Below are 21000 nucleotides of genomic sequence, written 5' to 3' on the forward strand. Positions count from 1 at the left end.
TTCCATGATTTTGCATCGTTTTTGTGTTTGCATTGTCCCCACCACCATTGTATGTGTATATACTGTATGTTAAAATACAATAATTGTGCATTTGGTTCCTGATTTAACAATGCAGATTTAGCAGAAAGTTGGGTCATCCTATAACTATTAGAGACCTGGTACATGGTGCGGTAACGGGAACACCCGGTGACTGAAATGTGAGCTTCTAATGAGACACGTATTCTATTCATTGTACAAATATTTTTTAATTATACCTTCAAAACTGAAACTATCGACTTACTATCTATCAAATTATTTCTGCCACTTTAATTGGTGTTTTGCAGCTAGTGAGATTTCCTTTTAAATCGTTAAATATTATGATCCACTTTAAATGTATAATCCACTACAGCTACTCTCCCGGCCCTAATGCTGCACATTTTGTGCTAAACCCTTCATTTTTACAATGTACATCTACAGTTTACTTCCTGAACTTTTAGGATATGCCAACTTACCTCTCCTTCATGACCTTTTGTAAGACAGTTTGTGTAACAGTGACTTTTTTGTCTCGTCTAGTACAAAGACAAGCTCCAATAATCCACCCATCCCAGCACTGCAAGGTTGCTTTTAGCAGTCAGGATTACCTCCTCACACATCTGAAGTTCAAACACCCAAATCAGTATATGGAAAAGATGAAGACAGAACAATCTTGCAACATTCCAATAAATATGACAGAAAATGCATCTTTCAACCAGTCAAGGCAATTAATAAACAATGTAACTGCTTCTCATTCAAAAAGATGTATATTAGCAGATGCCACAGGAAAAGATCTTGGAGAAAGTGAGAAGAGTCTGACTTGGTTATTAGACCAGAATGCACAGAAGAGAACACAGACCGGGGAGAGACCGCATGTATGTGTGGAATGTGGGAAGGGATTTAGTCGGTTATCCAGCCTGAACACACACAAGAGGACACACACAGGGGAGAGACCGCATGTATGTGGGGAATGTGGGAAGGGATTTAGTCTGTTATCCCACCTGAACACACACAAGAGGACACACACAGGGGAGAGACCGCATGTATGTGGGGAATGTGGGAAGGGATTTAGTCAGGCATCCAGCCTGAACACACACCAGAGGACACACACAGGGGAGAGACCGCATGTATGTGGGGAATGTGGGAAGGGATTTAGTGACTTATCCAGCCTGAGGACACACAAGAGGACACACACAGGGGAGAGACCGCATGTATGTGGGGAATGTGGGAAGGGATTTAGTCAGTTATCCAGCCTGAACACACACCAGAGGACACACACAGGGGAGAGACCGCATGTTTGTGGGGAATGTGGGAAGGGATTTAGTGTGTCATCCAGCCTGAACACACACCAGAGGACACACACAGGGGAGAGACCGCATATATGTGGGGAATGTGGGAAGAGATTTAGTGCCTTATCCCACCTGTACACACACAAGAGGACACACACAGGGGAGAGACCGCATGTATGTGGGGAATGTGGGAAGGGATTTAGTCAGTTATCCAGCCTGAACACACACCAGAGGACACACACAGGGGAGAGACCACATGTATGTGGGGAATGTGGGAAGGGATTTAGTGACTTGTCCAAGCTGAATATACACCAGAGGACACACACAGGGGAGAGACCGCATGTATGTGGGGAATGTGGGAAGGGATTTAGTGACTTATCCAACCTGTACACACACAACAGGACACACACAGGGGAGAGACCGCATGTATGTGGGGAATGTGGGAAGGGATTTAGTGAGTTATCCAGTCTGTACACACACAAGAGGACACACACAGAGGAGAGACCGCATGTATGTGAGGAATGTGGGAAGGGATTTAGTCAGTTATCCCACCTGAACACACACAAGAGGACACACACAGGGGAGAGACCGCATGTATGTGGGGAATGTGGGAAGGGATTTAGTGCGTCATCCAACCTGAACAGACACAAGAGGACACACACAGGGGAGAGACCGCATGTATGTGGGGAATGTGGGAAGGGATTTAGTGCGTCATCCAACCTGAACACACACAAGAGGGGACACACAGGGGAGGGACCTATCTCTAAAGCCAGGAATGTTTAGGGATAACCAGCGACTTAGACGCTCACATATAAGAGCACAAGTGTATCTGTGTTACGCTAAATCACAATGAAAAGTGACTTTAGTTTATGGTGCATAAACGAGCATTTTAAAAGGATAAAAAGTTATAACGTTTTAAATGCAAGTTATTTGTATAATTTTTTGTAGTTTTATTTAAAGAAACATTGTCCTCTTAATGTTTTATATTTCCATGTTGTTGGTTCTAATAAAATGTGCGTTCCCCATTATGCTGAAGCTGTCTGTAGCCTCACTTAGCTGTGAATCGGAATAGTTTCACCGCGACCAATTTGCCGTTGGCATTAGGCCGCAGATGGACCCTCCGCCACCAGCCTCTTCTAATGTAAGTTTTATTACTGTTTTGGGTATGGGGTTAATTTAAGGGGTTTGGGGTAGGGGTTTTAGGGTAAGGGATTTAGGTGTGTGGTTTTAGGGTAAGAGGAGTGTGACGGCCTTCATAATAAATGTGAAGGGACTGGGGAGGCACGAGAGTGTGGGGAGGGGGGTGGGGACGGAACTGGAAGCTCCTCACTCACCTCTGGGTTTTTTGTTTGGGGCAAGTTCCGTTTTTGTGGGAAAGTGAGCTTTGTGTTTCCAGGCAGATGTGGGACAGGAGTCAGGTGATTGGCTGGGAGCAGGTGCTGAGCAGGTGGGCAGAGTGCTGTGATTGGGCAGGCCAGAGGGGGTGCGTGGCTAGGGAGTTTGGGCGGGAAAATGGAAGGTACGGTATACAGAGACTAAGCAGATAGGGAAATTACCTGAGGTAACGGGACGTTGGCTGCCCCACTCCCCTCCCTATGTGTTATAATTATAACAGCTAGTTATCTACTATATATTTCTGAAAGTGTTCTATGTGTCCGGGTCTGTATGTGTCTCCCTGTGCCCCTCCCCGTGTCCCTAGCGGCAATCTCATTGGACCTTGGGCCAGGCCAATGAGATTGCTCCCTTGGGCCGCCCGCCCGCCACCGCACACCTCTCATTGGCCTGAGGCGGAGTGAAGGGGACACACACACACACACACTGTCATACACACACACACACACATACACGCACTGTCACACACACACACGGGGGGGGTGTTACATACATTAGCGGGGCTCACAGTGTTAGCAGCACATCTCCCGCTCTCTTCCCCACCGGTCCCGGAGGCTCCGCCTCTCCCTGTTTCCCGCGCTTTCACCCCCCCCCCCCCCCCTCCACGTGGGAGCTGCCGGACGGGTGAGGGAGCTGCCGGACGGGTGAGTGAGCGGCTTTCACCTAACCTCACCTCCCCTCACTCACTTCCCCTCCACCCCCCCCCGGCGCCGCTACAGTCAGCGGGGGAGCGGAGTGAGCGAGCGCGCGCCAGGGACACAGCGGGGGAGCGGCCACAACACGCTGCCTCCCGCCTCAAATCCACGTGGGAGCGGCCGGACGGGTGAGTGAGCGGCCTTCACCTCCCCTCACCCACCCCTCACTACACTTCCCCTCCCTTCCACATCCCCTCCACCTCCCCTCCACCTCCCCCCCTCCACATCCCCTCCACCCCCCCCCCTTCACCTCCCCTTCACCCCCCCCTTCACCTCCACTCCACCCCCCCCTTCACCTCCCCTCCAACCCCCCTTCACCTCCCCTCACCCACCCCTCACTACACTTCCCCTCCCTTCCACATCCCCTCCACCTCCCCTCCACCTCCCCCCCCTCCACATCCCCTCCACCCCCCCCCTTCACCTCCCCTTCACCTCCCCTCCACCCCCCCCTTCACCTCCCCTCCACCCCCCCCTTCACCTCCCCTCCAACCCCCCTTCACCTCCCCTCCAACCCCCCTTCACCTCCCCTCCACCCCCGCTTCACCTCCCCTCCACCCCCCCCGCTTCACCTCCCCTCCACCCCCGCTTCACCTCCCCTCCACCCCCCCCCGCTTCACCTCCCCTCCACCCCCCCCTTCACCTCCCCTCCACCCCCCCCCTTCACCTCCCCTCCACCCCCCCCTTCACCTCCCCTCCACCCCCCCCCTTCACCTCCCCCCCCCCTTCACCTCCCCTCCACCCCCCCCCTTCACCTCCCCTCCACCCCCCCTTCACCTCCCCTCCACCCCCCCCTTCACCTCCCCTCCACCCCCCCTTCACCCCCTCCCCGGGCTCCACCCCCCCTTCACCTCCCCTCCAACCCCCCCTTCACCCCCCCTTCACCTCCCCTCCACCCCCCCCTTCACCTCCCTCCACCCCCCATTCCACCTCCCCTCCACCCCCTTCACACTCCCTCCACCCCGCTTCACACCTCCCCCCCACCCCCGCTTCACTCCCTCACCCCGCTTCACCTCCCTCCACCCCCGCTTCACCCCTCCCCCCCACCCCCGCTTCACCTCCCCTCCACCCCCGCTTCACCTCCCCTCCACCCCCCCTTCACCTCCCCTCCACCCCCGCTTTACCCCCCCTTCACCTCCCCTCCACCCCCCCTTCACCTCCCTCCACCCCCCCTTCACCTCCCCTCACCCCCCCTTCACCTCCCCTCCACCCCCCCTTCACCTCCCCTCCACCCCCGCTTCACCTCCCTCCACCCCCGCTTCACCTCCCCTCCACCCCCGCTTCACCTCCCCTCCACCCCGCTTCACCTCCCCTCCACCCCCGCTTCACCTGCCCTCCACCCCCGCTTCACCTCCCCTCCACCCCCGCTTCACCTCCCTCCACCCCCGCTTCACCTCCCCTCCACCCCCCCTTCACCTCCCCTCACCCCCCCTTCACCTCCCCTCCACCCCCCACCTTCACTGCCCCCTCCACCCACCGCCCCCTCCACCCCACCCCCCTCTCCACCCCCACCCCCCTCACCTTCCCTTCACTCCCCCCTACAACCTCCCTCCCCCCTTCCCACCACCTCCCCCCCCTCTCCACCACCGCCCCCCCTTCCCACCACCTCCACCCCTTCCCCCCACCTCCCTTCCCACCACCCCCCCTTCCCACCACCTCCCCCCCACCTTCCCACCACCCCCCCCTTCCCACCTTCCCACCACCTCCCCCCCCTTCCAACTTCCCACCTCCCCACCACCTCCCCCCCCCTTCCCACCACCCCCCCCCCTTCCCACCACCTCCCACCACCTCCCCCCCCTTCCCACCACCTCCCCCCCTTCCCACCTTCCCACCACCTCCCCCCCCCTTCCCACCACCTCCCCCCCTTCCCACCTTCCCACCACCTCCCCCCCCCTTCCCACTTCGCCACCTTCCACCACCTCCCCCCCTTCCACCACCTCCCCCCCTTCCCACCACCTCCCCCCTCCTCCCCCCTTCCCACCACCTCCCCCCTCCTCCCCCCTTCCCACCACCTCCCCCCTCCTCCCCCCTCCCACCACCTCCCCCCTTCCCACCACCTCCCCCCTTCCCCTCCTCCACCCTTCCCCTCCTCCACCTCCTCCCTTACCCTCCTCACCTCCCCCCTTACCCTCCTCCACCTCCCCCTTCCCCTCCTCACCTCCCCCACTTCCCTCCTCCACCTCCCCTCCTCCACCTCCCCTCCTCCACCTCCCCACTTCCCCTCCTCCACCTTCTCCCTTTCCCCCCTCCCCCCTTTCCCCCTCCCCCCTTTCCCCCCTCCCCCCTTTCCCCCCTCCACCCCCTTCCCCGCTCCTGCCTCTTTCCCTCCTCCCCCACCTTTCCCCCCTTTCCCTCCTCCCCCACCTTTCCCCCTCTCCCACCTTTCCCCCCTTTCCCTCCTCCCCCACCTTTCCCCCCTTTCCCTCCTCCCCCACCTTTCCTCCCTTTCCCTCCTCCCCCACCTTTCCTCCCTTTCCCTCCTCCCCCCACCTTTCCCCCCTTTCCCCCTCCCCCCCCTTTCCCCCTCCCCACCTTTCCCCCCCCCCACCTTTCCCCCTCCCCCACCTTTCCCCCTCCCCCACCTTTCCCCCTTCACCCTTACCTCCCCCCTCCCCCTTCACCCTTTCCCCCACCTCCCCCCTTCACCCTTTCCCCCACCTCCCCCCCTCCCACCTTCCCACCTCCCCCTTCTCCTCCCCCCTTCCCCCTCCTCCCCCACCTCTCCCCTTCCCCACCTCCCCCTTCCTCCCTTCACCTCCTGTCACCCCCCCTTCGCCTCCTGTCACCCCCTCTTCGCCTCCTGTCACCCCCCCCCTTCACCTCCTGTCACCCCCCCCTCCCTTCACCTCCTGTCACCCCCCCCTCCCTTCACCTCCTGTCACCCCCCCCCCTCCCTTCACCTCCCGGCAACCCCCTTCACCTCCCCTCCGCCCCCCTTCACCTCCCCTCCGCCCCCCCTTCACCTCCCCTCCGCCCCCCCTTCACCTCCCCTCACCATCCCCCACCACCCCCCCCCTCACCACCCATCCTCGCCTCCCCTCCGACCTCCCCTCCGCCCCCCTTCACCACCCCCCACCACCCCTCCGACCTCACTCCCCTCCTTCAACGCCTTTCATCCGCCCTCCCGCCTCTGCCTTTCGCCCACCCGCACTTCTGCCTTTCACCCGCCCACCGCTCACACCCCTGCGCCACACAGCCGCCGCACGCACTCAACAGACACCCGCCACACTCGACACACACCCGGCCGCCTCTCACCCACCCCACACACTCGACACACACCTGCGCATCCTGCCCCTACGCAACAATATCACTGACCAGCTGTCACCTGCACTCGCCACACACCCGCCGCCTCACACCCTAGCAGGACCCCGACCCACAGCCAGCACTCACTACCCACGTGCCACCCGTACTGAACACCCACCCGCCGCTTCACACACGCTCACACCCTAGGCAGGACACACGCCTCACATTTTCACATCACTTATGTCACCAAAATATACATTGTACTGTGGTGTGTTTACAATAAACCATTTTTTAAACAACATCGTATTACATTTTATTCCATCTTTCTTTTCAACATTATTATCCAACCTTTCCAACAAATACTCACCTATTGTTCCACGATTTATAAATAATACTACCTATTACGCATTTACATCCCGGGCAACGCCGGGTCTCTCAGCTAGTACTGTATATAGCAGTGATTCACAAATTTTTTTTTTTTTTTTTTTTGGAGGAACCCTTGGAAGTTTTTCTAATAATCTCAGGGAACCCCTAAATGGATGACACATATTAGGTTAATTTCACACCTCACGAGCTCCCTCTATTTCCCACCCTCTACCCATGTATTTCTCTCCCCTCCGTCTCACTCTCTCCTCTCGCCTCGCATATATTTATCTCTCCTGCGTCTCACTCTTTCTACCTCTTTTCTTCACTCTCTCCCCCCTCTCCTCTCACTCGCCCCTACCTTCCATCTTCCATCAATTACCCCACGCTAACTCAATCCCCCCTACAAAATACATATCACAAAACCTCACCCCTCTAAATACATGTAACCCCAGCCGCAATACATAATAAAAATACCCGCCCCGCCAATACATATTAAAAATGCCACCGCCGCCCCAATACATTTTAAAAAGACCCCTGCCACCCCAATACATATTTTTTTTCAATTGAGCCACATTGGTAAAATCATCCTCATCTCTCCCCCAGCACCCTTCGTCGTCATCCTCATATTTCCCCCAGCACCCTTCATCATCATCCTCATATCTCCCCCAGTATCCTTCATCATCATCCTCATATCTCCCCCAGCACCCTTCATAATCATCCTCATATATATCCCCCAACACTCTTCATTATCATCATATACCCACCCCCTTGCATCTCACATCACCCTCATATAACCACCCCCTGCATCTCACATCACCTCCCCCCCACTGTAGCTCACATCTCTCCCCCCTCCCCCCCATATGCCTACCTCAGGCGGCAGTGATGGGCAGGATGCGGTGACCGCTAATTACAGAGAACGCAGGACTGCATGCACCCATTCGCTCTAGCTAGCAGCAGGCACCTTAAGTGCCGCACTACTAGAGTGCTCTCCGGCAGTCCTGTGAGCGGGCTCTGGAGGGGTTAGTGCCGGGAGGGGGAGATCCAGGAAAGCCGCTGCGGGGCGCAAAGTGAGTGTGAGCGCTAGGCGGAAGCCCTGGGACTGCTCCACGGAACCCCAGGGTTCCGCAGAACCCTGGTTGAAAAACACTGGTATACAGTATAGTGTTTTATGCTGTCGCAGCATGGCGACAGTGGGTTAAAAGTGCTAATGCTTTTTAGCATAATTCTGTGGTTATTGATCATTTTATACTGACTGGGGCCAGGGTAAAGTTGGGCAGTGGATCTGTCCAACACAGAAACATGAAAAAAAAATCCTTCTACTTGAAAAAAGGTTAGTGTCCCCATGTAACAGGGTGAATAAAAGACACCAGCCCTATGCCTGGCTGACCTATGTTTAGGTCTGCAGTACACCAGTGACCAGGTTAAAATTCAGCTGGGAAGGTCTCATAATTGTCAGGTCCCAATTGCCTCTTTAAGGGGTTTTAAAAACCCAGGCTGCTCACACATGGGGGGCTGCCTGACCCAGTGAGACCACTGAAACGCTGGAGGAAAACGACTTACTATAAGGTCTGTCTTTCCTGTCATACCTGTTTGCTATATGGATAGCTACACAAAACAGGGAGCCCCCGCAACAGCTAGGATGTATGTAAGTGAGGTGCTTACTAGGTCAGATATAACATATATACACAAAAAGAAACAGATAACAGTGACAAAGCACTCAGTCACTTGGATGGATAATGATTTATCTCAAATACTTTTTCATCAAAACGAATATAAAAAAAAAGGGTTTTAAAATCAAACAGCACTGACAGTAACTGTGATCATAATTACAGTGCTGTAAAAGCCGTGTTGATCAAAGAATTAAGTAGATTAGTGACTAATATTAGTCCGCAATCTGATGCTGGAAATAATCCAGCCTATAAAATGGTAGAATAAAGGGACAATAGTATAACATCTTATACTAGCACTGCTATGGCACAAGGGTTCTCCTCGATGGCAGATACGGGCAAAGAATAGTCTCCTAGTATAGTGTATAATGATAGGCTGGTACGAACTTGTGTGGTAGGGAGTATCTTAATATACATACTCCTAATCCGTAAGAATGTACACCACATGGGTGATGACTACAATTATACTGCCTCACTAGGCAGGTGTCTGCTGAAATGGTCAATATTGATCCGCTGATGCGCAGATTAATTAATAAGGATAGAGGCAGACACAGTGTTGATGTACAGTTATAGTATATTGTTCCTACCTTCCAAGAAATACTGGACAAATCACTGACGCCTTGCCACTCAAATGTGTAATATAATAGTGTAGATAGATGCACTCATATTGTATGTCTTTATTTATTTAGCGCCAAAAGTGTACTCAGTGCTTCACAAAGAATACAGTACAGGAAATTATAATTATACAATAAGTGCAGCAAAATCAGACAATAGGAAAGGAAATCCCTGCCCCGAAGAGCTTACAATCTAAGAGGTTTAATGGGAAATTTACAGAGACAGTAGGTGAGGGAGTAAGTGCTGTAGATGGCAGTGTTTGGTCACAATGGGTGGTAGGAGTGACTGAGTGGGATAATAGCCATGAGGGCAGACTATTGGGATACTTGATTTGTGGGGTGAGATTTAAGGCTGGTCAGTGTTAAATGAAAATGTTAACACCATTTACAGGGGAAGAGATGGCAGGGACGCATGAGTGAGATCATGTGTGTATGTCTGACTTCAGGCTATGGGGGAGATCCCCAGCAGCAGGAAGGAGTAGATAGAAGGTGTAAATAGAGAATTTGTGTGGGTGTTTTTTTATTGAGGGGTATAGAAGTTGTTGTGAGAGGGGTGTATAAATAATGGTGCAGTGGGGAATGGGGATGTTGGAGAGAACAGAGACATTCACAAAGGAGTGAGGAAACAGTAAACAGAAAAAGCAGTAGGGAGGGCATAGTAAGATGCAGGAGGAGAGACTTCACAGGTAAGGCTGAGTTTATAGTGGAGAGTGGCCGTGCTCTCCAGTGCTGATGCTCACCTCTCGCTTACCAAGCGGCTGCTTTTCATGTTCTTGCCCCTCAGACAGAGCGTGTGCTCTGGTAGGCGGGGCTTGTGGGGCGGAGGCGGGCGGGCGGGAGGCGGGACAGGGATCTGTGTGATGGATCTGTATGTATGTATATATATGTGTATGATATATATAGGATATATAGATATATCCAAAATATATATATCACTAGCTGATATATCCGGTGTTGCCCGGGATGTAAATCCGTAATAGGTAGTATTATGTATAAATAGGGGAATAATAGGTTGACTATTTGGTGGAAAGGTGGTATAATAATGTTGAAAAGAAACATGGAAGAAAATGTAATACAATGTTGTTTAAAAATGTAAACACAACACAGTACAATGTATATTTTGGTGACATAAATGATGTAAAATGTGAGGTGTGTGTCCCGATCGGGTGTGAGGTGGCGGGTGGGTAGTGAGTGCTGGCTGTGGGTGGGGGTCCCGCTAGGGTGTGAGGCGGCGGGTGAGTGCGGGCGGCGGCTGGTCAGTAATGTCGGTGCGTAGCGGTGTGAGGCGGCAGTCGTGTGTCGTGTGGGTGAGAGGCGGCAGGTGTATGTTGAGTGCGGGCGGTGGCTGTGGGGCGCAGGGGTGTGAGGCGGCGGGTGGGTGAAAGGCAGAGGCGGGAAACGGCGTGAGGGGAACACAGACAGGGGGGGTTTGAGTGTGTGTGTCTGTCACAGTGTGTGTGTCTGTCACTGTGTGTGTTGGGGGGGGGGGTCAAAAACGGAGGGGGGGGGGGGTTGGCAAAACCGGTACTGGTTTTTTAATGTATTTATTGGGTAAGGATCAGTCAGATCAAAGTCAGATCAAAGTCAGATCAGGGAACAATGGCCGCCCTCGGGTCTAAGCTCATTTCTGAGCTGCGCTCTGATTGGAGGCTGTGAAGTCATGTGAACACACCTCCTCTCCAGCAAGCACAGAAACACAGATTTGCCTGTAGCTGGAAGCTGAGCGAGCTTCAGCAAGCAAGCAGAAGCTTTCACTCAGAATATCACCATAACATATAATGGGTCTCTGAATATATGCTCAGCGCGCATCAGCAAGCACGCTGCTACTATAAACTCAGCCTTATGGAGGATAAAAATGAACAAATCACAGATGTTAAAAGAGAATGTCTCACAGTGGCAAAGTGTAATGCAGAGTCCAGATCTTCCTCCAATCTTCCCCTCCAATTTCAACTCCAAAATTAACTCTTGCAGACACTTTAGATATGACACTTAAAGCTGCAGTTCAGTCTTTTTTTTTTTTAATTAATTTTTTTACTTCAATAGTTTTATGTGGGCAATCTCTAATTACCTAAAGAACTGTATAGCTGCCAGTCAATTCGTTCTCCATGTATTGATAGGCGAAATTTGGTGACATAATTAGCGAAGGGATCTGTTTATATTCTGCTTCAGTCCGTCAGTGGAAGCTCATGAATATTCATGAGCACTCCTGCACTGACATGTGCTAGAGGGAGGGCAGGGCTCACAAAGGGGTGTGCCAGGGCCTGTGACAGGACATGAAGGGGCAGTGCCTTAGCAAATGGCTGTTAAAATAGAATACAAGAAAATTGGTCTTTCAAAGTAGTTTATTTAAAAACAGAAAATGCTAAAAGTATTTTTTCTTACTACAGAACTGATTTATTAAAAAAAAACACACATGCAGGATATTGACTGAACTGCAGCTTTAAGATGTGACTCTTTTGATGTTACTCATATGTATGGAGGAGTCACCCCGTTGATGGATCAACGCAAAGAGGAACACTTGAATTAATTACTACTAATGAAGATAATGAGGCACTGATCTCTATGCACAAGGTAGGTACATAACATAGGCAGAGAGGTACTCACTTAGAGTGCAGTATGTATCAGTGTGCTTAGGAGATATAATTGTAGCCTTTAGGATTAAGTGCAATACCACTATCTATATCTATATATTTCTCAAACCATTGTATGCGTGTCTGTTTGTCCTGTGTCTCACTGTGTCTAGGGGCAATCGCATTGGACCTTTGGCCCGCCCGTCACTCCGCCTCAGGCCAATGAGATGGCTCCCTTGGCCTGCCCGCCCCCGCACACCTCTCATTGGCCTGAGGCGGAGTGACGGGCAAAAGGTCCAAAACACACAAACACGCACACACGCACCGGCTCCCGGACGGAGTGGAAGCGCGGCGCGGCCCTCCTGCCCCTGCCGCCAACTTCAGGCTCCTCCCCCCTCGCTCTCAACTGGCTCCCGGAGGGAGGGGAAGCGCGGCACGGCCCTCCTGCCCCAGCCGCCAACGCTCCCTTACCTCCCCGGCGCTCCCTTACCTCCCCGGCGCTCCCTTACCTCCCCAGCGCTACCTCCCCGGCCGCTGGGGGGCCAAGCAGCCTCCTCGGATCTGCGCCAGTCCCACTCTCCACCACATCTCACTCCCGGTGCTTCTCCCTGCTCTCACTCAGCTGTAACCGGGGGAAATCCCTTAGCCGGTGCTTCTCCCTGCTCTCACTCAGCTGTAACCAGGGGAAATCCTTTACCCGGTGCTTCTCCCTGCTCTCACTCAGCTGTAACCAGGGGAAATCCCTTACCCGGGGCTTCTCCCTGCTCGCACTCGGCTATAAGCAGGGGAAATCCCTTACCAGCGCATCTCCTTTCCTGGACGGCCAGCTACTAGTGCAGGGAGAACTGAGAGATGCTTCCCACCCTACCTGTCTGACCTCTAGGTACCTAAGCAGAGTCTGAGGCAAGTATACTACCAGGACTGCTGCTGCAGAGTTACTAACCTCCATTCTATCAGGGAATACCTCCCCTCCCTATCCTGGCTGTCCACTGTTTATCCCATACTCTGCAACGGCATCAGCCTGACAATAATCATAACTGGATCTAAAAGGGTTTTACATTCAGCCCTTGCTCACTTGAATCTATAAAGACTATCTGGAATTTATATATGGCTCCAAAAAGCCCTCTCTTTATCTAGATGCTGGGACACTTAAGAGACTTAATATTCACATTTGCATTGTTGTAGTTAAATTACAGGGCAGTCTGAACAATACCTTGTTGAGTGCTCAATTTAATTTACAGGGCAATGTGAACAATATTGTATTGATTGCTGCTAATAACAGCACTAATATTTTTCCACTTTGAGTGATCTATACAACAGTAGACTATTCCTCCATTGTTATATGCCCCATGCGTTTGTAACAATTTTTGTGTCCCATTATTTTTATCGTGTTAGAAATAAAAAATTATTTGAACCATATCACTAATACACTATCATAGGGGTTACCTCGAGGTTTTTTTATTACACTGTTCACAACAGTATTTCAAGTGCATTTCTGAGTCTCAAGACTGATACCAATTCCGAACAAATGAGATCTGAGTGCATGTACTTGGGGTTTCTATACTTTCCCTGTCTTTGGGGAAAGAGACCTCTTTTTATGCTATTGCCACTACCCTAGTGCACCCAGACTAATATGTAAGACTAAGAGTGAGCGGGTGTTTTTTTTTGTTTATACCCTCCGTGTGGCGGCAACGTCTTCCGGCATCTACCGCCACTAGTGATCCAAGATGCTTTCCACAAACTTGACGTTTTGTGAGATTGTCATCAGCGTTGGTTATAAATAATAGAAATTACATAAGGTAATATACAATTCCATATACCATTAACGCAGCAACCGTACCTGTAACAGCAATGTCTTCGGCATCTCCCCCTACAACTACTGTCAATATGGCTGCGCGGCGTAAAATGGCGCTGCGTTGCCATGCCAACGGGAACATCACGTGACATAACAGCATTACGTGATTCCCGTTGCCATGACCATGAGATGCCACATGTCATGACGCAATGCGGTGCCACGTTGTCATGGCAACTTGACACCGCGTTTCCTGGAACCAGGGTCACGAATGATGTATGATTAGTTCCAGTAAGCTCAACTCATGTCCTCCCTCTTCCAAAGCATGACAAGTCCTTAATGTCTTTCTTAATTTTATTGCTGGATTAGAAAACACAGGAACTTGTGGGTGTAGTGTAGGCAGAGAGTGCTTCTCTATGTGGGATGCTTCTATGAGGTTGGACTATGGTAAGAGAGAAAGGCCTTACCAGGGGTGGATGCAGACAGGTCTGTACTCACTGTAATCTAGGGTGGAAAAGAAAGTGAGGGGCAGGGGTCACACTAAAGGTTGAGTGGGACTGCACTAACTGTCAGCAAAAGACAGGGGAGAACATGGGAAAGTCCATTAACTGGGAGGACTGGAGAAGCTGCAGTAGCAGTTCACTGATTATGTGCTCAGAGGCAAAAAATGCAACATTGTTGCATGTTACACAGGCACAGTGTGTGTATGTGGAGCCAATGCCTGCAGCTGAACTTAAGGAGCTGACAAGCAGAAGGGGGGTCGGGCAGGAATGTGATTCTTGTTCCATGACACTCCCCGTCTGGTATCTGGAGATACCACTATATAACTGGAATATGTGGAACATATGTGCAATGCATAACAAAGATAACATCACATTCTCAAACAATGCAAGAGTCCATGTCCACATAGCGATGTGACACCGGCCGGTATCACTGGTATCAAGGTCCCTTGGCCAAGGTTCTTTGGCAAAGGATGCAGGGTGGATGCACAGCTCCAGGTTTGCTGGTTGCACCACAATGTCTTTGTATAAAAGTCTCTGGCACTGTTTCCTTTTAGTCTTGTGAGAGAACAGTCCTTTTGTCTCTGTAGTTTCACCCACAGAGTGTATCCCCTTGTAGGTATACCAGCCGTGGCAGCCTGTTGCTCTATCACCTGGCGTTTGGCAGAAGGAGAGGGCTTTTGGCTCCTTGTGGGAGCGGATTACTGTCCCTGGAAAACTGGTTGTCGAATGTAATCCAATAAAGGGGGCGTCGTTCAGGGAGACTCCCTGAAGCTGAGCGCTGGGGTTGAACATTACCCGGATTTGATCGGGTTCCTGAGGGTGGTAGGCCCCAGGTGATTGGAGGTACCGACATTCTTTGCCTTCCTCCATTAGAGGTGCTGGCTTTGCGTGGCCGGTAAAGAATATCTTCTGGATGAAGACCACAAAGTTGTTTTTGGTCTCTGGTTCCCTTTGTGGGCCGCAGAGGTGCGAGGTGAACCTAGAGATGGCATGTTCTCCATTGTTTGGGAAGCGCCTCCTTGGTGAACGGAATGGTAGCGGAGTCACCCGACTGCTTAGTCCGTCTTTAGAGAGCTCCTTGACAGTTAACCTCGGGAATCCTCTATCTTCCCTCGAGGGTGTTTGTTTGTCATCGTTCCTTGTTGTCTGGAACGCTGTGCACCGTAGTTCATCGGTACATTTCTCTTGCACGAGAACATCTCCGCGTAGTTTGGTGAAACGCTTTTGTGTTTCTTTGTTGACTGCCATCGGGAGGTTGTTTTCTCCCTGGACATGACGAAGAACAGTCTCTTTTGTCCTTGTAAATCCTTTTGGGAAATGTCTCTGCAACTGTCCCCTTTTACGTGTTTGAACGAACAGTCCTTTTGACACTGTGGCTTCGCCTGTGGGGCGCAATCTTTTGCGGCTATGCCAGCCGTGGCAATTGGTTGCTCTGTTGCTTGATACTCTGTGGAGAGGAACAACTGTACGTCTTAATTGTGCCCTTGCTCGCGGGAGTATTGTCTGATTGTTTGTTGTTTTTAGGACGATCCCTTTATCGGTCACCTTTGGGAGGTTACTCTCTTCCTTCGGTGGAGTCGACTCATCATCCTTGGCTGTCTGGACTGCTGAGCATCCTAAGCCATTGTCGCATCCCATCGGCGTGAGGATGTCTTTGTTGGTCTCAGGGGTATGACCTTGTCTTTCCTCTTCACTTGGCCCTTCGGTCACTTGGAGATGGCCAAGACATGGTTCAGAGAGAGATGTGTGTCCACATTCTGTCACCTCCGTTCTGCGGGCATCAACGTAGTCTTGCCCGTGCTCTCTGTTAGTGCACGAGTTGCCCACTATCACCCATCCTAGGTCGAGTCTTTGGGCGTATGGCGCGTTGTGGGGTCCGTTGTGCTGTTTACGGACTTTATGTACCCTCATGATGTCCCTACCGAGCAGCAGCAGGATCTTGGCGTCTTGTTCCACCGGCTGGATGTGGTTGGCTATTCCTTTGAGGTGGGGGTAATGGAGTGCCACGTCTGGTGTGGGTATCTCGTCCCTGTTTGTGGTCATGTGGTTGCACTCGATGAGTGTGGGAAGGGGCATGTTCACTTTGCCGTCTATTGAGCATATGGTGTAGCCGTTCACTCTTCTCCCTGTGGTCTCCATTTGCCCTGCGCACGTTCTGAGAGTGTAAGGAAAGGCACCATCTTGTATGTTAAACATGTCGAAGAACTCTGACCTGACCAGTGATCGGTTGCTCTGGTCGTCGAGGATTGCGTACATCCGAATAGCCTTCTCAGGTTGTCCCTGGGGGTGCACTGCGACAAGGCATATTTTGGAGCAGGACATTTTGTCACCTTCTTTTCCGCAAACCTCAGTGCGCTGAGATGTGACGGATGTTGACTCTCCTTCTTCTTTCTCCCCGCCATGCTCCGCTATGGAGGATGGGTTCTTGAGTTGGTGGAGTGTCATCGCCTCTGGGTGTAACGCTGTCACGTGCTTGTCACTCTCGCACACTGTGCATTTGATCTCTTCCTTACAGTCCCTGGCTAGATGAGTCGTGGAACCGCAGCACTTGAAGCAAACTCCGAATTCTCCAAGTAACCTCTTGCGTTCCTCTAGGGACTTCATCCTGAACCCAAAGCACTTGTTGAGTGGGTGTGGCTTCTTGTGTATGGGACATTCCCTGTTTGGGTCCCTTGGTTCCTTGTCTCCGGCGACCGACTGATCGGGAGTAGTTTGGGCCGTGGGAGGCACGTCCGTCCTGCGGGCCGAGATGGGTGTTTGGGGGTTACCATATCTCGTCGCTGGTCTCTCGTTCTTCGGGCTGCTTGCACTGTATGTGGTTTGCGCACCTAAGATGAAACTGGGATCGTTTCTTGTCTTTGCCGCTTCGCAGATGAAGCTCACGAAGAATGAGAATGGGGGGAAGACAACCTGCTTCTCCCTTTTGTATTTGGAACCTTGTGAAAGCCACCTTTCTTGGAGGTTGAAGGGTAGCTTCTCCAGGATGGGTCTCACTCCACGAGCTGAATCTAGGGCGTTGAGACCTATTAAGGAATGGTCTTTCCTTGCGAACTCCAGTTCTTGCAGCAGGTCTCCAAGATCTCGTAACTTCGAGTAGTCTTTACTCGTGATCTTGGGGAAGCTCTCGATTCTTTTGAAGAGTGAATCCTCGACTGCTTCAGGGCTGCCATAGGTCTCTTCTAGCCTTTCCCACACTAGGTCCAGACCTACTTGGGGTTGATGTGCGTTTGCCGTCCGAAGTCTCTGCGCTTGCTCCCTGGATACGTTCCCCAGGAACTTGACTAACAGGTTGAGCTCTTCCCTTGCTGAGAAGTCCAAGCTGTCGATTGCGTCTTTGAACGTGAACTTCCACGTCCGGTAGTTCTCAGGGCGGTCGTCGAAGCTGATGAGTCCTGCGTGCACCAAGTCGCGCCGGATCATGTACTTGGCTATGTCTGTCAGACCTGAGACATCGGCGCGTTTGCCCCGTTCTGAGGTAGTTGCTGGGACGGTCTGTGCGGTCGCCTCTTCCTTGGCGTGGACGCGTGATGGCTGCTGGCTAGTGTGAGGGGCTGTTTTCTCCCGCGTGGGTGTACCTGGATTGCGAGCCTGTGGTGGTGCATCCGTGTGCGCGCTGGCGTGTGGATCACTCTTGTGGCTGTGGCTATCCCAGGCAGCATGTGCCATTGATGGAGCAGCGTCTTCTCCTCGTGGTCCTAGCGAGTCTTCGGTATCTGTGGAGTCGCTCCATCCGTGTCGAGATGGTGCGCTGGTGTTTACACTGAAGAGGCTCCTGACGTAGTCTTCAGTGCGTTGGACTGGATCCTCTGAAGCTACCCGTCTGTACGGTAGCTCCCCGCCGTCCTGTTGTGCGGCTGCTTCTAGGACTTCCGCTTGGGCTATGGCGGCGGCGGCTTCCTTCTCTTGATTAAGTGCCTCTAGATCCGCGTCCAATTCGGCCTTTCTGCGCGCAGCGGCGGCATTGGCAGCGGCGGCGGTAGCAGCGGCGGCGGCATTTGCAGCGGCAGCAGCGGCATTGGCAGCAGCGGCATTCTGCTCCTCCTCTTCTATGCGCGCTTTTTCTGCCCTTACGGCTGCCTCTCTGCGACTATATTCGGCCCTGGCACGTGCGGCCTCTGCGGTGGCTCGCGCCTTTGTGGCGTTTGTGCTCGCGCTAGACGTGTTGGATTGTGCTGATCTTGCTGACCTTGATGAGTGTCTGGATATGCTTGAGCGCTGCGATGCAGTTTCCAGCAAAAGGTCTTTTCTCTGGTCTTCGGCCTCAGTAATAGTGGTCTGCACGAAGCCGTCACGCTCCAGGTCAGTTGCCTCCTGCTGGTCGCGTTCGCTGAGGCTTTCCTCTGTGTTAATTCTTTTTAGGTAGGCGAGATATGTTTGTGACAGCATTTGGTAACGTTTGTGACTTGACCTCAATTGGGCTATAGCTTGCCTAATTTGTTTCTCCTGATCACTAGTGCTTGCAACGTTACATATTTCACGACCAGTGTCCTCCCAGGCCTTCTCTAACCTTTCGCGATGTGCTTCAATGTCGCTCTCATATTTTTCGCGGGCCTTTTGTGTCAGTGTGACTGTCCGTTTAGGCCTTGCGCCTGCCTGCGCCTGTTGCAGATGCGCAGCGGTCTCTGTGTCTGAGAGATCGCTTTCCTGCGTGATGTCTGGTGAGGCTCTGAGTTCTGCCATGCTGTAGGTGTGTGTAGGCCTTTGCCAGTGCGTGTGGCGTGCGGTCTTTTACCTGTCAGCGATGGGCGTCTGTCTCAGATGATGCCGAGCGGTGTCCTGCAGCGTGCAGCGTTGGGGTAGCTGTACTTACAGATGTCCGTTGGCTCCTCACTGTGGGGCTGAGCAGCGGGTGGACTCAGACAGAGAAAAAGGCAATTAGGTATTGTGAGAGAAGCACTGTTAGTTGCAAGGCTGTGTGCAGTTTGCTGTATAAAGCTTGCTGCCCTGTCTGGCAGAGTGAAGCTGCTGCTTGTCCTGGGGTGCAGAGACTATTCTGTTTAGCATAAAGTCTTTGAGTAGTAGCTCCTGTGTGATTCCCTAACACAGGTCTTTGTTTTACTGTTCTGTTTAAACTGCTGCTTGTTTTGCAGAAAGCTGTAGCAGTTTGCTGTATAGCTGTGTAGAGCTGCACTTTTGTAGCATGAAGGCTGTGAGTGATAGCTTCTGCGTAGACCTCTAATACACGGTCTCTCTCTTACTTTCCTGGAACCAGGGTCACGAATGATGTATGATTAGTTCCAGTAAGCTCAACTCATGTCCTCCCTCTTCCAAAGCATGACAAGTCCTTAATGTCTTTCTTAATTTTATTGCTGGATTAGAAAACACAGGAACTTGTGGGTGTAGTGTAGGCAGAGAGTGCTTCTCTATGTGGGATGCTTCTATGAGGTTGGACTATGGTAAGAGAGAAAGGCCTTACCAGGGGTGGATGCAGACAGGTCTGTACTCACTGTAATCTAGGGTGGAAAAGAAAGTGAGGGGCAGGGGTCACACTAAAGGTTGAGTGGGACTGCACTAACTGTCAGCAAAAGACAGGGGAGAACATGGGAAAGTCCATTAACTGGGAGGACTGGAGAAGCTGCAGTAGCAGTTCACTGATTATGTGCTCAGAGGCAAAAAATGCAACATTGTTGCATGTTACACAGGCACAGTGTGTGTATGTGGAGCCAATGCCTGCAGCTGAACTTAAGGAGCTGACAAGCAGAAGGGGGGTCGGGCAGGAATGTGATTCTTGTTCCATGACACCGCGTGACATTGCATAGCGCCCCGTTGTCATGGCAACAGTGTCATTTAAAAAAAAATTTCTCCGGGTTGGCCGTCAGTCGAAGGTGGCAACCCTGAGCACAGTGCCTGGGAAATGTTACTGTCTCGTTTCTAATCTGCACAGTATGTGACACTTGATCCGTTTTGAAGTCTAAAAACTACAACTCCCATGATCCTCTTAGTGTGAGCATGCGCAGTAGGACACAGAGCTGTGACCTGGATGTAGTCAGTGTCTCCACTTCCGGGAAAGAGAAGATGAAGAAATAAAGTGGTGGAGGAAGCACACAGGAGCCTTTTCTGTAAGTAACATACTTTGTATTCAAAGCATCAGAGCAGGTATATGCAAACACGTGGCGTTTTAGGACAGACACGTCCTCTCCTCAGACCATACACCTTACTGCAATAGTGACACTAACAAGTATATATACCCCTAGGGCAGGGGTGGGGAACCTTTTTTCTGCGAAGGGCCATTTTGATATTTATAAAATCATTCGAGGGCCATCCAAAATTATCAACTTAAAAATTAGCCTGCTATATTTGGTGAAACATTTAATAAACTCACCACTAATGTGATGGCTGGAACTGCTTCTCTTTGGGTGACTGACAGACTGTGGGTTGGTGTCTGTGCACACGCAAATGCACACGTGCACACACACAGAAATCGGGCAGGGGGTAGGGAAATCAGACCCTCAGACCCACACTCTCTCTCAGACCCTCAGACCCACTCTCTCTCTGAGACCCTCATACCCACTCTCTCTCTCAGACCCTCAGACCCACTCTCCCTCAGACCCACTCTCTCTCAGACCCACTCTCACGCTCAGACCCTCAGACCCACTCTCACGCTCAGACTCTCAGACCCACTCTCTCTCTCTCAGACCCACACTCTCTCTCTCTCAGACCCTCTCTCTCTCAGACCCACTCTCTCTCAGACCCACTCTCTCTCAGACCCACTCTCTCTCAGACCCACTCTCTCTCAGACCCACTCTCTCTCAGACCCACTCTCTCTCAGACCCACTCTCTCTCAGACCCACTCTCTCTCAGACCCACTCTCTCTCAGACTCTCAGACCCACTCTCACTCTCAGACCCACTCTCACTCTCA

General features: G+C 52.1%; 1 protein-coding gene and 1 pseudogene across 2 annotated transcripts in view; both read left to right on the plus strand.

Moving 5' to 3' along the window:
• LOC142483867 (uncharacterized) overlaps positions 1–21000 on the plus strand; it is a 46450-nt pseudogene that overhangs the window by 7380 nt on the left and 18070 nt on the right.
• LOC142483865 (uncharacterized) overlaps positions 19900–21000 on the plus strand; it is a 207538-nt gene continuing 206437 nt past the window's right edge. Inside the window, exon 1 of one of the 2 annotated variants that reach the window (XR_012797475.1) lies at positions 19900–20199. The gene's annotated coding sequence lies outside the window, so the exon portion shown is untranslated. The remainder of the gene's footprint in view (positions 20200–21000) is intronic. The other variant, XM_075583794.1, reaches the window with a different exon arrangement.

The sequence above is a fragment of the Ascaphus truei genome, unplaced genomic scaffold, assembly GCF_040206685.1.
Source record: "Ascaphus truei isolate aAscTru1 unplaced genomic scaffold, aAscTru1.hap1 HAP1_SCAFFOLD_377, whole genome shotgun sequence".
Lineage (NCBI taxonomy): Eukaryota > Metazoa > Chordata > Amphibia > Anura > Ascaphidae > Ascaphus > Ascaphus truei.